The sequence below is a fragment of the Camelus bactrianus genome, chromosome 13 (assembly GCF_048773025.1).
Source record: "Camelus bactrianus isolate YW-2024 breed Bactrian camel chromosome 13, ASM4877302v1, whole genome shotgun sequence".
In the NCBI taxonomy this organism is placed as follows: Eukaryota; Metazoa; Chordata; class Mammalia; order Artiodactyla; family Camelidae; genus Camelus; species Camelus bactrianus.
In genome coordinates, this window is record NC_133551.1 from 49,514,908 (window position 1) to 49,530,889 (window position 15,982).

Below are 15,982 nucleotides of genomic sequence, written 5' to 3' on the forward strand. Positions count from 1 at the left end.
GAATGGTCTGAACGTACCAGTTAAAAGATAGAGATTGTCAGATTGGATTAAAAAAGCAAGGCCAAACTATACACTGTCTACAAGAAATTCACTTTGACTATAAAGACAGATAGGTTAAAAGTAAGAAAATAGAAAAAGATGTGCTGTGCAAACCAAAATAAAGCTGGAGTCATTATATTAATATCAGCCAAAATAGACTTTAGAACACGGACTATTCTCAGGGCTAAAGAGGAACATTAAACAATTATAAAGGTTTCAGTTCTCCAAGAAGAAATAATAACCCTAAATATGCACGTACTGTACAACAGAGTTCTGGAATATGTAATACAAAAGCTGATAGAATTGAAAAGCAAAATAGACATGTTCACAGCTACAGTTGAAAACTTTAGTGCTCTTTTCTTAGTAAAAGATAGAACAAGTAGGAAAGAATATCAATAAAAATACAGTGACCTGAACAGCATTATCAAACAACTTGACTTAATTGACGTTTATAAAACACTCTACCCAGAACACATTTTTCCGTAGTGCACATGGAACATTAACCACAGGATACTATATTTTGGGCCATCAAATAAGCCTTAACAACTTTAAAAGCATAGAAATCACAGAAAATATGTTCATGAACCATAATGTAATTAAATCTGAACAAAGCTGTATCTGGAAAATTCCCAAATATATGGACAATACACAACATAGGTCTAGAGATCCTATATGTAAAAGAGGAAGAAGTAGAAGTATTTTGAACTGAATTTGTGAGGTGCTGCTAAGTCAGTGCTTGAGGGGAGGATTATAGTGTAAAATGATTTATATTAGAAAAGAAGAAAGGTCTCCAATTGATAGAAGCATCCACCTTAAAAAAAAAATACCCTAGAGAAAGAAGATCAAATTAAAACTAAAGCAATTGGAAGGAGATAATAAAGATAAGAGCAAAAATCAATTAATTGAAAACAGAAGCAATTCAGAAATATTAAACCAAAAGCTGGTTCTTTGGAAAGATCAATGAAATTTATTGAGCCAGACTGACAACCACTAAGATGGCCTAGAAACAGTGCATTTCAGTAGCAATGAGCACACCCAGTGCCCAGATCTTGACTTCTAAATGCCATATCCAATAAAAGGAACCAGTTGGTAAACTCCATGAATGAGTAGGGAAAATTCAAGATGATCCTGGAGCACCTTGTGTTGCTACCGAGTAAGGAAGTGCTAATCAACAAGACAACAGCAGGATTGTGTCAAACACAGGAACCAGCATGAAAGAATTCCCAGTGGCCAAAGCAGGGACAATTTTAGAGTGAATGAATGAATAAACAAACAAAAAACCAAATAAATAAATAGAAATAAATCTGGTTATAACTCAAAGAATAAAATAAATACCTATGAGTCCATATTGATAAAAATAAATGTTGGATAAGCTGGCTATTTCATAGGGAGAAAGGGCAACTCTTCTTTACAGAAGAATTCCAATGAATAAATACAGAGGAATGAGGGAAATGGAAAAATCACCATTAGAATACCATAGTCTACTGCTACAGGTGGATCACCTGTTAAGTGCTAAAATTAGTGGGTGACAGCTTAAGGAGAAAACAGACATTTCCATAGTCTCAAAGTACCCTCCCCCAATATTTATTAACTACAAAGGGCAAAACAGTGACTTTACACTGAAAAACCTGACAGACACTATGTTAACCAAAGAATCAAGGTTACTGTCACTGGTAATAAGACATACTGACATCACGCCCCCTTTCCCCAGTTTGATGTTCTAAGAGTGCACGTCATTTCTAGGGTATTCTGGCCACAAGCCCCTAACTCCAGTCTAATCATGAGAAAACATCAGACCAGCCTAAAGTGAAGGACAGTCTACAAAATACCTGACCAGTGTGTTTCAAGTTTAAGGGCATAAAAGACAAGGAAAGACTGAGGAAGAGTCTCAGCTCAGAGGAGACAAAAGAGAAATGACAACTACATGCAGTGTGGGATCCTAGATTGAATCCTGGGACAGAGAAAGGGCCTGAGTGGAAAAACTGGCTAATGAGAGAAGAACCTGCAGTTCAGTTAATAGTATTGTACTGATGTCAATTTCCGGGTTTTGCACATTGTACTGTGGTTATTTATGTGAGATGTAAGCATCAGGGAAAACTGGGTGAGGGGTGTATGGGAGTACTTCACATAATCTTCACAACTCTTCTGTAAGTCTAAAATTATTTCAAAATGAAAAAAACAAAAGTTTTGGAGAGCTTTTGATAAAATAGCCCCAATGGAAGAAATAAAGTCTCCTTTGTGTTATAAGGAAATAGAATGGACACCTTTGGACTGTAAGTGGGACTTGTAGGAGAATATCTTGCATGCTCCCTGGACCCCCACGTGACTCACCGCTCTCTCAGTCAGAGAGTTTCTGATGGCGTTGTGTAACCCAAATTGTTTGAAGATATCCAGTTTTTAGGGATGTTCTTGAACCTTGTATCTTACTTTGCCTTTTTTTCCTATCTCAGCAAGGTCTTGGAAATGATGATGGCCTTAAAAGTCATTTTTAGAAAACTGCTTTTGATAAAAGGCTGATTTTCTTTATCCTTCTAAGAGAAGGATGAAATTGTTTCTCTTCTCTTCTTTCTTTTACTGACTGGGGTCATTGTGAAGAGGGGGTGCAAACTGACTGCCCATCTTCTGAGGTCATCTGTTTCTAGCCAACTTGGCTTTCGTTTATTTGCTTTGAAGTTGGGTTTGCAGGGAAGCCTGGTCGCTGCTCTTCTTTTTTGCTTATACCACGCTGTTTCACACATTTATGTTGTTTGCTGGGCCCCTGAAGGCATGCGCATTCTTGACCCCAGGTGAATGGAAAAAGTTACATATAATTTCTGGTGTTTGCTCATGATCTTTGCTAGTCAGAGCTCTTTTTCAGTCTGACCAAAATTTCTCATCCTGCCCCTGTCATTCTTTAGATTCCTCTGTGGGGTTGTGGTCTCTGATTTGCTGTATTATTATTATTATTATTGTTATTATTAATTGAAGTATAGTCTATGATTTGCTTTTTATTATGACTTTTCCTTATTTGTCCCTGCAGCAGTCTCAGGTGGGCTGTGGGTTGTCAGAAGAGAACCTCTCCCTGCCCTGCACCCCGTACACACACATAGAGTCGATGTCACCAGGATATGCAAACTGTCCAGAAGCCAGGTGGTCACATGGGATGGGAGCTGTGAGGTCTGTCTCAGTTGGTACCCATTTGGGGCATGTGAATGCCATGTCACTGGCTGCCCAAAGAAGGGTCTCACCAGGTTCAAGAAGCTTGTTTTGTGTTACACCTCGTTCTGCACTAGAAGCTTCTCTAATATTCTGCCCTGGACCACTGAGGTCCCTGATGGGCTTCCTCATGTCTTAGGTATAAGAGGTAAAGGAAAGTTTTAGAACCAATGCTATAAGGTTTTGTTTGTCTTGTGTGTGTGTGTGTGTGTGTGTGTGTGTGTGTGAGAGAGAGAGAGAGAGAGAGACTTTAGAGTCCAAATAATTTAATTTTAAGTAACCAGAAGCAAGAAGGCAGGTGCACATTGGCCTCAGATGGTTTTTGTGTGTGGGTGTGCACTGGAAACCACCCCACCAAGGTCCCCAAACAGGCCGAATGATTGTAAGAAGGGATTGTATTTTAGACACCAGCCTTGGCGTTGTTTCACCCTAACTGATGAAAGCTCTCAAGGAAGTTAGGAGAAAATCACTATTAATTAACTTCAGTTGGCTCTTGTCTTGAGCATCACATTAAGAGTCATCTGACCTTCCATCTGGCAGGCAGGTCATCCTTTTCATCATGATTTGGTAGCTTATTTTCTACCTTTGTCATGACATTTTCCTTCTTTATCTTTGGAAGAGGAAAGAGCATGAGGTGGAAATCAAATGGACCTAAGGTTTAATCCTCATGCTGACATTTACTTGAAGATTTGCCCTTGACAAGGGACACAAGCCTCATTTTCATCATCTGCAAAAAATTGGGGGGGCGGAATCTGCCTTAGACGGTTATAATAAGAATAACATATCCCTATTTTACAGATGAGGGAACCAAGGCAGGGAAGGATTAAGCAGTTGACTCAACGTCCCACAGGGTTTGAGCCCAGACAGTCTCATGCTGCTCAGAGCCTGTCTGCTCAGTCCTGCCATACAGCTCTGCAGAAGGCCAACATGCACTTACTTCTCAACTGTCTAAAGATGGCCCAGGGTAGAGGTTCCTGAAAATACTGTCCACTGTCCTATATTGGACAATTCTTGAGTTAGGTGCCTGGAGTATTTTCATCTTTGACTCTAAGTCTTGCAAGGAATGCTGACACTGTACTCACCAGTTGTCCAAAGGGAGTGGGGCTGCCCTTGGACTTAGGCAAAGAGAGATTTGCATGGACTCTCTTTTCAGCAGTGTTTATGGATAATGGTTTTCTGCCCCAACAGGGGATATTTATAGTTACTGTTTCAAAAAATTAGGATTAGTACTTTAAAGATAAATGAGTAAGTGAATGAATGAATAAAATATTTAATAAATGAGATAACAATGGGGAGGTTTGCAGCAGAGGGACTGGAACACAGTAAGCTCTTCATAACTGCTTGTCTCCATCCTCTCCAGCTTCTCCTTCATTTGATCTTAGTTTAATCTGTTATTTCCTTCCTTCGCAAACCAAGGTCACAATCCTCTCCATTACTTTATACTTAACATTGATCAGGTGCTTTGATGAGCCCTGTGTTTAGTTTGAGTGCTACACCTAAAGTGCTTTTTGAAGAGCGACATGAAATTAGAAAGGCCAGAAGCTACTTCGGATGACAGAACTGGGTCCCAGATGTCAAGGTAAAATGATGGACTGATGCGAACAAGGTCAGTGCAAGGTCTTGTGATAGCGTCCAGAAAATTAACTGCATGATTGCAGAATGGGGGAGATGTGTGGCTTAGCAGCCACAGACATAAAAAAATACTTGGGAGTTAAAATTGGTGGTTGTATTGGATAGGGCACAGATTCAGTTGCTGTCAGAAAGACCTAAAATAACAATGGCTTAAATAAACTAAAAGTTTATTTCCCTCTCATAGACTGAGAATAATCAGTACTGGGTGAAATGGCAGCACCAGAAACCTGGGGTCTGTCTGTCTTTCTGCTCATCCACATGGCTGTCAGGTCCACATTCCAGCCAATGGGAAAGGGAAAAGAAGGGGAGAGCATGGTCCTTCCCTTTATGAGCAGGACTACAAAATTACACTCTGATTGCATCCAATTGGCTAAAACCTAGCCTCCTGGCCACACCTTCCCACAAGGGAGACTGGGAAATGTAGTCCTTAACTGGTAGCCATGCTCCTGGCTAAGAATTTTATTCCTAGGTAAGAAGGGGAGGAAGAATGGATACTGACTGAACAATTAGCAGCCTGACAGTTAAGTAGGTATGGTACAGTAGTGCAATTTGTTTGCAAAAAAGTCTTGAGCAATATTATGTTTCACTGATAGAACTAGAGGATCTTGTAGAATAGGAATTGGCAATTTTTTTTTTCTGAAAAAGTCTACATAGTAAATATTTTAAACTTTGCAGGCCATATATAGTCTATGTTGCAAATTCTTTTCTGTTTTTGTTTTTACAATATTTAAAAAATGTAAAAACCATTTTTAGCTTACAGACTATTAAAAAAATAGAGCCTGCACGGAGGGCTATGATTTACCAACCCCTGTTCTGAAACAAGGGTGGTGAGAAGCCTGGGATCACGTCTAAAGATGTGCAGGAATCCATCCAGAGAAGACGGTCGGGATGGGGCCTGGACTCAGGACAAATTTGCAAGAGCAGTGATTGGAGGCATTGGTTACTTTTAGTCTGGGGAAGCTGAGACGCCTGATGATACGATCGTCTTTAGAGATCTGAATGACCGTCAGATGGTTAGGAGAGACCCTTGTTTTGTATGTATCCAAAGGGAAGAACTAGAATCAGTGAGAGGATGCTCTGGGAGACAGACCGCAGCCCACCATAAGGAAGGACTTCCTCATTATTATTTATCATTTATGGAGCCCTTATTGCCAGGCACCGTTCTAAGCCCTTTACATAGATGGTCTCACTTTATCCTCAGTAGCACCATCAGGTAGGTACCATTCTTGCCTTGACTTTATGGATGAGAGAAAGCAGCATTAGAAGGTTATATAACTTGCCCAGGCACACATACTGCTAAGTGGTAGAGCCATAATGACTACAACTCTCTGCCGCCTGCTTGCATGCAAACTAAATGAGATTACGTATGTATGTAATTTAGCAGTGCCAGGCACATATAAGAATTGTTGCTGGTAGTAATAATTCTTATAATCCTGAGGAGGTACTGCCTCTCATCGTGGTGGTTGTATTAGTGTCCTTTGGCTTCTATACCAAATGACCACAAACTTTGTGGCTTAAAATAACATACCTATTTGCTTAGTGTTCTGGAGGCCAGAAATCTGAAATCAATTTCTTTCGCTGGGCTGAGTTCAAGGTGTCAGCAGGGCTGTGCTCCCTCCAGAGCCTCTAGGGGAGGATCTGCTCCTGGCTTCTTCCAGCTTCTAGTGGCTTCTGGGTTTCCTTGGCTTGTGGCTGCATCACTCCAGGTCTTGGCCCCTGTGGTCACATTTCCTTCTTTTTTCTGCCTTCAGCCTCTCTCTTACAAGGATACTTTGGTTACATTTAGTGCCCTCCCAGATAATCCAAGATGATTTCCCCATCTTAAGATCTTTCAATTAATCACACTTTTGCCATATAAGGTAATATTCACAGTTTCCAGAGATTAGGAAGCAGGTGCATTTGAGGGCCATTATTTAGTCTGCCACGGTGGTGTTCAAGCAGACCGGATAACCGCTATTTTTCTTTTCTTTCCACCACTGGAAAAAAAAAAAGCCCCAGCAACTTAAAATATTCTGTGATTTATTGGTCAATCATAGCATCTGATTTTCCTTGTGGTATATTTTTATGTGTGAATACAGAATATACTTTGTATATTTTGTATAAAGTCTGAATTAGAAGCAATACCTAAATTTTTTTCAAATAGCCACAGTCTGACACTATTGAATAAAACATTCTTTCTCCCATTGATTTAAAATTCAGTTTTTAGCATTTACCTATCACATAGAGAACACTATACTTAAATCTGTTTCTTGACTTCATTAGTCCCATCTGTCCATTGTGTAGGTTTCTGCAGCTGTGCTGTATTGTTTTGTTTACTGTGGCATTTATATATTTACGTATATATTCATAGTTGATAAATTCAGTCTCCCTCTATTCGTCTTTTTCACTTTTCTTGGCTAATGGCTCTTCTCCTGTTTTCTTTGTCATTGTGTGTTTGAACTTAAAGAAATTCCTTATTATCATTTCAATGTGGTCTTGGGAAGAGAGGTAATAGATGGAATTGTAATTGACTTCCACAGTGATCCTACCACCCTGTTTTTAATTCTAGTGATTTTACTTACCCATTTCCATTGAGATTTTCCAGTGTTTTCAGCTGAAATTATATGGAAGTTTAATTCCAGATTACCTGATTTCTTCCTTCTTTTCTTTCTTTTTTTCCTTCTTCTCTTTTCTTTCTTTTCATTCTTCCCTTCCTTACTTCCTGTTGTTACAATTAAATTAAACTTTACAACCACATTATCAGTTATTTTTGTACTTAACCACACATTTATTGGCTTTATTCCTCATTACATTTTCTTATATAACATATCTTTTCTTGAGTTTATTATTCTGGCTTATTTTTTCCCTTGGCTAGAATAGATCTTCAAGTAATCTTTTTTTAAAAACTTAATAAAGGGTATTTCTGTGTCTTTGAACATGCCTTTCTTTTGTCATCACATGTGACAGAAATTATAGTTTGGCAGCTGGTAGAATTCCTGAGTTACAATAATATTTCCTTAGAATTTTATAAAAATTGTGCCACTGCCTTTTAGCCTAGTGTTGCAGGTATGAAGTATGATGCCAGTCTGGTTTTTTTCCCTTTTAAGCAGCCTGATTTTTCCCCCCTCTCAGGAATCTTGTAATTGTTTCTCTTTACTCTTGGAGTATCAAACGACATCTAGAATTGTGTGTTCTTTCAGTAATCCTGCTGCTCAGCACTCAATAGGCCCATCTGATCTAAGTCCTAAAGTCTCTCATCAGCTCGAGGAAATATTCTATTTTTCCTTGATTATCGTTTTCCCTCTTCCTTAATGATGTTGACTCCTTCTAGAACTCCTATGAGACTAACATGGGATATTCTGGACTTCCCTGTTATATCTTATATCTGATTATAAATCTCTTTTTCTTCTTCTATTTTTTTATTCCCTTCTTCTTCTCCTCCTTCTCCTACATAGGAGTACCCAAATACATAAAACAAGTACTAAGTTAGACATAAAGGGAGAAATTGACAGGACTACAATAATAGTAGGAGACTTTAACATGCCACTAACATCACTGGACAGATCTTCAGACAGAAAATCAATAAGATGACAGAGATACTAAATGACACAATGAAAAAGTTAGACTTAATTGATATTTTCAGGACATTACATTCCCCCAAAACAGAATATACATTCTCTTCTAGTGCACATGGAACATTCCCTAGGATAGACCGCGGAACAAGCCTCAACAAGTTTAAGAGGATAGAAATTATTTCAAGCATCTTTTCTGACCACAGTGGCAGGTAACTAGAAAGCAACCACAGGGAAAAAAAAATGTGAAAAAGATGACTGCATGGAGACTAAAAAATATACTATGAAAAAAAAACCAATGGTTCAATGATGAAATCAAAGAAGAAATTAAAAAATACCTTTAGGGAATGAAAACATAACCACATAAAATCTATGGGGTACAGCAAAAGCAGTCCTAAGAGGGAAGTTCATAGCAATGCAGGCCTTCCTCAAAAAATAAGAACTATCTCAAGTAAACAACCTAATCTACCACCTAAAACAACTAGAAAAAGAACAAACAAAACCTAAAGTAGGCAGAAGGAAAGAAATAATAAAGATTGGGGGGAAATAAATAGAATAGAGATTTAAAAAACAATAGAAAAAAATCAATCAAACCAAGAGCTGGTTTTTTGAAAGAGTAAACAAAATTGACAAACCTCTGGCCAGGCTCACCAAGAAGAAATGAGAGAGGACACACATAAACAAAATAAGAAGTGAAAATGGAGAAATTACAACCAATACCACAGAAATACAAAAAAAATAATAAGAGAATACTATGAACAACTGTATGGCAACAAACTGGACACTTTCCTTCTCCTTTTTGGTGGCATAACAAAATGAGCTAGGGTCTTGCCCCTGTTTAGACTTTGACTTCTTCCCATAGCAGGGACAAACTTCCCACTTTCCAAAGATGCTGTGGAATAAATGCCATCCTCTGTGGACAGAACCAGCCTAGTTCCTGATGTCCTTTTATTTGCCTCTGAGTTGGTGCCTGTGACCCTCATTCAATCTTTGATCCTCTGAGCTTGGGGTTTTCCAGGACCCTTTTCTGGCAGCCTGTGCACTTTCTTCTTAGGGGGCCTGTGCAGACTCATGCATGAGTTTATCAGCACCAATCAGCTTTTCCTCACCCACCTCTCACCTGCTTTATATCTTTCCCTTATTCTTCAAAATGCATGCTTTATTGACGGCATCTTTCTCTGGTTCCTAACACTGCCACTAATGTTTTGGTCATATAAATGTGGGGCTTTGTTTATGTTTATGTTTTGTTTTTTGAAAGAGAGGGAAGGAGCAAATGTCCAAGCCCAATTTGCTATCCTCAAAACCAAAAGCCCCAGAGTGGAAACAGCAGAGGTGAATTGAAGCATCACATGCATGGCTGGACCGGATGACCTTTCAGCCACATCTAGCTCTGGGAGGCTTGTCTCTAAAGTCTAAAGAAAAAAGCAGCATAATTAAAGGTTTGAGAAACAACTGTTACACAGAAGTCCAGAGAGATAGGGTTTAATTTAGCCAGAAGAACAGAGTGAGGTGAGACTTAAATGGTGAGTCACGCTGAACCTGCTAAAGATACAGCAGGAGGGACTAAGCTGAAATTACAGCCAAAGTGATTCAGGTTGGTCACTACGAAGACCATTTAACTCTTAAACATTTGTGTGGCATCACAAGGCATTGGGTAGCCAAGTTAGGAAGGCTTCCTTTTCTGGTGAGTTTTCCTGGAGGATTAAGAGCTATTCTGTTTAAGGGAAGAGGGTAGACTGAATTGTCTTCTGGTTTCCCTGACGGTGTTGGAATATGATGATTATGACACCTTGGTGCACGTGATATTAGATGGGACATAAAGAGCAGCGGCAGATAAACTCCTGAGGGTCACCAATCTTATTTTCACCAGCCTTACTGATCATTTTTATTTTTCAGTGTGAGGCGAGACTGTTTTTGTCAGGAACAATTTCTCCAAATCTTTTAAACCAAATGGAGACATCCTTCCCCAGCATGCTGGGAAGAACAGGAATTTCAGTGGCTCCCTCTCTCCCTGCACTTGGAGGCAGTTCAGCTCCCAGTGTCACTGGAGACTCCCTCCCCATCCCCTGGAGGTCCCCTCCCCCAGGGCCGGGTAGAGAGGCAAGCAGGGAGGAGAGGGCCTGGGGCGGGACCAGGGAGAGGAGTGACAGGCTCCCTGTGGTAGGTCTGCGCCTTGTCACAGAGCCTCCTGGGCTCAGGTCTGTGGTGGCCGCGGGAGAGCCGGTTCCAAGCTGTGTGGCTGGTGACATTTCCGGCTGCCAGTGCCCAGCCAATCAGTGACAGGCCCAGCCAGCTTGGGCGATGACACATGAAATATGATAATTTTCTGCTAAAGAGCCCTGGCAGCTGGGAGAGAAGGGGTGTGTGTGTGTGTGTGTGTGTGTGTGTGTGTGTGTGTGTGTGTGTCTGGGATGGGACAGCGCAGACAGCGGTTGGGACAAGGTGGGAAGGTGACAAGGCATTGGCTGCAGTGGCTTGCCCAGGGAAGGTGGGCTCTGAGGCTAGGGCTAGAGGGACGTGCAGGGGAGTGGCTGTAAGAACACGGGGCTTGCCCTTCAGGTAAGCAGCTGCGGCTGCCTCCAGTGGGCGGGAACCAGAGGACCAGCAGCCCAGCGCCATTCTGAGCTCCGTGGCTCAGGGGGTGGGAAAGAAACTGTAGACATTTTCCTGCCTTTCCAGCGAAAGTGAGGTCAGGAGTTTTGGTTTCTTCTCAGTGCTACTTCTTTAAGAGCCAAAACAAAGCTGAAATGTTACACCTTCTGGGTGGCTGAAGCACAAATAATAATTAAAAAAAACCATATCTGGTTGTTAATCCTCAGCCCCACTCCCCATTTTTCTACCTCCACACTTAACTTAGCCCTGAAAAAAAAGTAAAAAAAAAAAAAAAAACAAAAAACCCAAACAAAAAACAAAATCCAAAAGCTACAACCAAACAAAACCCATCTCGTTAACCAAATCTTGAAAAAGAGTTTAAGTCTGAGTCTTAGAAACTCTGAAGGTTCAGGTGGTAGTTTTGATTCCAGATTCTAGTTGGAAAAAAAAAAAAACCCAAAACACCACAATGTGTCTTGGAATGAGATCTGGCCCTAGATGACATTATAGTTTAGAAGGAGTGCCAGAGTTTGAGGACACTGCAGGCTACAGGGCAGGGCCGGGCCAGAAGTGCCCTGTGGTTGACTCAGAGGTGGCCAAGACCCCGGCCTCCTTCAGCTGCCCTGGCAGGCTTCCTGGCCCTTTATCAGCAGTCAGGGGCTCCTGAGTGGTGACACCCATGCTGACAAGCACCCTTGCGTTGTCTGACCCTGTGAACATATGTGTTCAGAAGTGGAGGATGGTAGTGTTTACATAACATGCTGATTAGTCACTGAGGAACTCATCACTGTAATAAATATGTGTCTAGTTTTATGCCTTGCGTTTGGGCACTCTCTCCCTCCCTCTCTTTATATATATATATACACATAGACACACACACTTTTGTTAAAAGGCACCGCTGAATGAAATCATTATCTCTGCGTGCAATCCTGCCCTGTGGCTTTCAGCTTGGGACCGGCTTCCTGCGCTTGGAGTGGTAGCTATTCAGAAGTGATAATTGGTGTACTGTATCTTTAAAAGGTTAAAACCCCTTTCAAAAAAGGTCTGAACTCGTAGTGGAAAAGACAGGCGAGGCAGGGTTGTCTCTGGCTTCAGAAAACAGCTGCTGATTAGATTCCATGTCTGCGGGCTGAATTTATTCCGTGTTTTTCAGCAGCAGGAATTCAAGAGGGATGCTACTGTTTGGGTTTCTGATCGTGATTTATATTTATTCAGAGGAATAACAGAGGGTGGATCTGTTCCCGGCGCGAGCATGCTCACAACCAGCCGACTCTCCCATTATCCAACTGCCTAGTTTGGTGCTTCAATGTACATGTGTATTTCGTGTGCCTATGTGTGTATACAAACACGCATGCATGCCTGGATGGACATATGTGTGCACAGGTTATTTTTTAAGGACAATTCTTTCAATACGGTCTTTACCCCTTACTTGAAACAGGTGTTCAGGAAAAAAATGCACAAAATCCTGACTGACCGGAATAATTCCTGAAGAAGGGGACTGGATCCGTGGGTCAAAGAACACAGGACCAGTTTGCCAGCACAAGGCCGAAGGTAGGGGACTCTAGATTTTTATTCGGCGGATGGATGCCTTGCGCTTTATTTTATTTATCGTGTTTTTGCCGGCGGCTGCCTCGGCGAAGTGAAATAGCGAGCGATTCCGTGTTGTCGTGGCCTTTCTTGAGCTAGGCGTCCGGTAGCGGAGGCGCAGGGGCCGGCCGGGTGGGCGGCCGCAGGCGTGCGGTGCCCTCGGTGGGCAGAGCGGGCTGCCCGGCCCCGGTGCTGGGGGAGCGGCGAGAGCCTCAAGTGACCCCCGCGCGTCAATCACGGCGGCGGCGGCGGCGGCTGTAACCCTGTGCGCGCCGCGCGCTCCCCGCTCCCCGGCAGCCCGGCTCGGCACCCGCACGCTGGCAACCTGCTCTCTCTGCTGAGCCTCAGCGGTCGGGCTGATACCTCGCCCCCCACAGCACCTCAGTTTCTTCCGCTGCCCCTGGCTGTGGCTCCGGGATTGTTCAGGCCCCGTCTGAGCCGTCTCTGTTGCCGAAAATGAGATCTGGAGATGTCGGGTGCCCAGGCAGAGGGATCTTCCCCTTCTCCCCGTAACCCTCGCCGCCCCCCCCAACCCCCACCCTGCCAAGATGTTACCGAAGCAAAAGCACAACCTTGCTCCCAACCCCCAAGGAAAACCAAGCCCAACCCAAACTCCTGTTGGGAATTCTTGCCTTAAGGGCTAGCAAATCCCGTGCCCCCTTTCCCCAGTTGTGCCCCACATTTTACCATCCTTTAAAATTAGAAACACTGGCGGTGCTGAGTGGCCCCTGCTGAGATTATACGGGCTGCCTGAGGACTCCCGAGCGTGGCCGACAGCCCGAACCCACGGAGACCTGGACAGAAGTGGTGGAGAGGCAGTTGGAGGCCAGGCTTTGGTTTGGTTGACTGCGGCTGCTTTGGTTTACTACGTCGCAGGTGGAGACTACTTCTGTGGCCCCGCCTGCCCACCCTTGAACTTTGGGGGCAGTGGATGCAGGCAGGAGGGTCTGTGGGCTTTGGTCTCTGGGCGAGCAGCACCTTGGCCCTCTTTCTGCTGCGCACCTGAAGTTTCTGGCAGCCCTTGACATTGTAGCCACAGAAGCCGGCTGACCCCCTGCGCCCCCCAGCCATGTCGTGTGCTTCTGTTGTGTTAAGACTGGCTTGCTTTCTGGATGTTGGGAGAGGGGAAGAGAGGGAGCCTGAGGTGTGTACTGAATTGATCTCCATGGAGGAGCGTTCTCTAGCCCTTGTTTGTGTGATTATGTAACTTCAACTAATGATCAGACCGTGCGCCCTGGCAGCTCCCCAGTCCTCCGGGGTTGGAAGAAGTTGGGTCCCACGTTTAAGATGTTTTTATGTAACTATCCTGGGGGGTCGGGAGAGTGGGGAAGAGGGGGAATGATTTGAGCAATTTAGGTGAAGAACTCAGGGGCAAAGATCATGTGTCCACTGGGGTCAAAGTGGAATTGACTTTGGGTTGGTGTTGATCTGAAGACCCTCCCACATCCCTTTCAGCCAATCATTGCTTGTCTGAACTTTCATTTGATCATTGCACACCTCTTGAGAAGGTTGGAATCACCTGTGCAGGACCCCTGGGTTCCTAACTCAATGCAGAACACGAATCCTGAATCCAGGGTGACTGCTAGGTTCACTTGTTTTAGGTCCCAGCCATTCTTCATGCTGCCTGCTGAGGGGAAGAGTTTCTGCCAAGCTTAGGGTTTCAGTTTTGCTCTGGGCTTGGACTGCACTGTGGGGCTGAAAAGCAGAGCCCAGATGCTGGCTGAGCTGCTTGACATATGCTCTTTAAAGCTGTGATGACTTGCAGATGCTGCAGGCCCTGTATATTCTTGTATTAAAATATTGTGGAATTTTTTTTTCTTTGCAAGGTAAGAGAACAGCTGTCCCACTGAGATATCTGCAGGCAGAGGGGGAAAGGTGTATGTGATGCTTAACTCTCTCTCCTTCCTCCCCAGTCTGTCTGTTTAGTTAAGTAAGGCACCCACAGGACACAGGATTGTTGCGTGGGGCCCCTATATCTCACCCCTGGATGCCTCAATCTAGGGCTCTGGGGCAGACTTGTTAATTAAAGGGAATCTGGCCCCTTTAGGGTAAGATGGCTTATTGTCCTCATCACTTCGTTGGATCTGCTCTGAGGGCCAGCTACAAACGTGTGCGCCACGGCAGTGGATGAAGATGTGCTCCCGTGGCACTGTTGTTGAACTGTCTCCGCCCTCTGTGTCTCAGTGGCAGCCACCCTCCTTGGAGTAGAGCCGCGTGTACTGCCTTTGGGCTCTTGCCAAGTGAGCCATTGAGTCACTTAGTGTGTGAAAAGTACAGGCAGGAAGAAGATGCATTTAGTTTGGAGTCCTGGCTGATTTCGGGCCCCGACTTGATGAAAGATAACGTTAAGAAAGCTGTGTGACAACTGGATAGCTTTTAACTTGTCTCTCATTTCCTGCTCTGAGTTTCCTGATACCTTTCAGGTTCTTTTCTCTAAGCTGCCCATCAAGGAGGCCCAGACAGGCTGTTCTTCATTCTGTTTCTGGTGGGATCAAAGCATATTTACAAGTCTACAGATGCCCTGGGCAAGTAGGACAGGCAGCACAGTTGTTTCAGGCCAGACTTGGCCAAAGCCCGTGACCAATGTTGTTCTTCATCTGTTAAGTGGGTATCACCATCATAGCCTTACCAAACCCACTGAAGTATCTTGAGAAGAATATGAGTTGGACCCAAAAGTAACATGTGGTCTGTGGCTGCTGAGTCTCAGGATGACACCATAACAGTCTGGAATGCACGTTTACACAGTGTCACTTTTACAGTTTGGATCTAAGTGGTCAAGCAAGAGAGATGCCATAAGTCCACGAGCTCAGTTCGGGTATTATGATCATTGGAAAATTTCACTGTGGAAAATTTCATAACCTCTTTCAGGACTCTTCATTGATACAGAGTTTAAGAGGCTTGGTTGTCAGTTTGCCGGATACGCCCAGCAAATTGGAAGAGATTGACAAAGTCGTGTATAAGGGTTCTTAGAGTTCTGTTGTAAAGTATCAGTAAGAAGCACTAGTAATGTAAGAGACATAGTAAAAAAATTTAAAGTAAAATTTGAAAGGCACAAGAATTCAAAGCATAGAATTTTGAGACTTCCCCCCACCTATTTTTTTTTTTTTATTGAAGTAGAGTCAGTCTACAATGTTGTGTCAGTTTCTGGTGTACAGTATAATATTTCAGCCATACATATACATACATATATTCCTTTTCATATTCTTTTTCATTATAGGTTACTGCAAGATATTGACTATAGTTCCCTGTGCTATACAGTATAAACTTATTTTTTGTCTATTTTATATTTAGTAGTTAGTATTGCACATCTTGAAGTCCCAATTTATCCCTTCCCACCCCCTTTACCCGACTGAAAATCATAATTTATTTTCTGTGTCTGTGGAGGC

The 15,982-nt window shown here is 43.0% G+C and overlaps 1 protein-coding gene across 5 annotated transcripts in view; it reads left to right on the forward strand.

Annotated features, from left to right (window-relative positions):
- The window catches only part of HIVEP3 (HIVEP zinc finger 3), a 454,010-nt gene that overhangs the window by 72,297 nt on the left and 365,731 nt on the right, over positions 1-15,982 (forward strand). For 4 of the 5 annotated variants that reach the window (XM_074376695.1, XM_074376700.1, XM_074376698.1 and 1 more), the window contains exon 2: positions 12,448-12,560. The gene's annotated coding sequence lies outside the window, so the exon portion shown is untranslated. Of the gene's footprint in view, positions 1-7,687; positions 12,561-15,982 lie in introns of those variants that run through there. The other variant, XM_074376696.1, reaches the window with a different exon arrangement.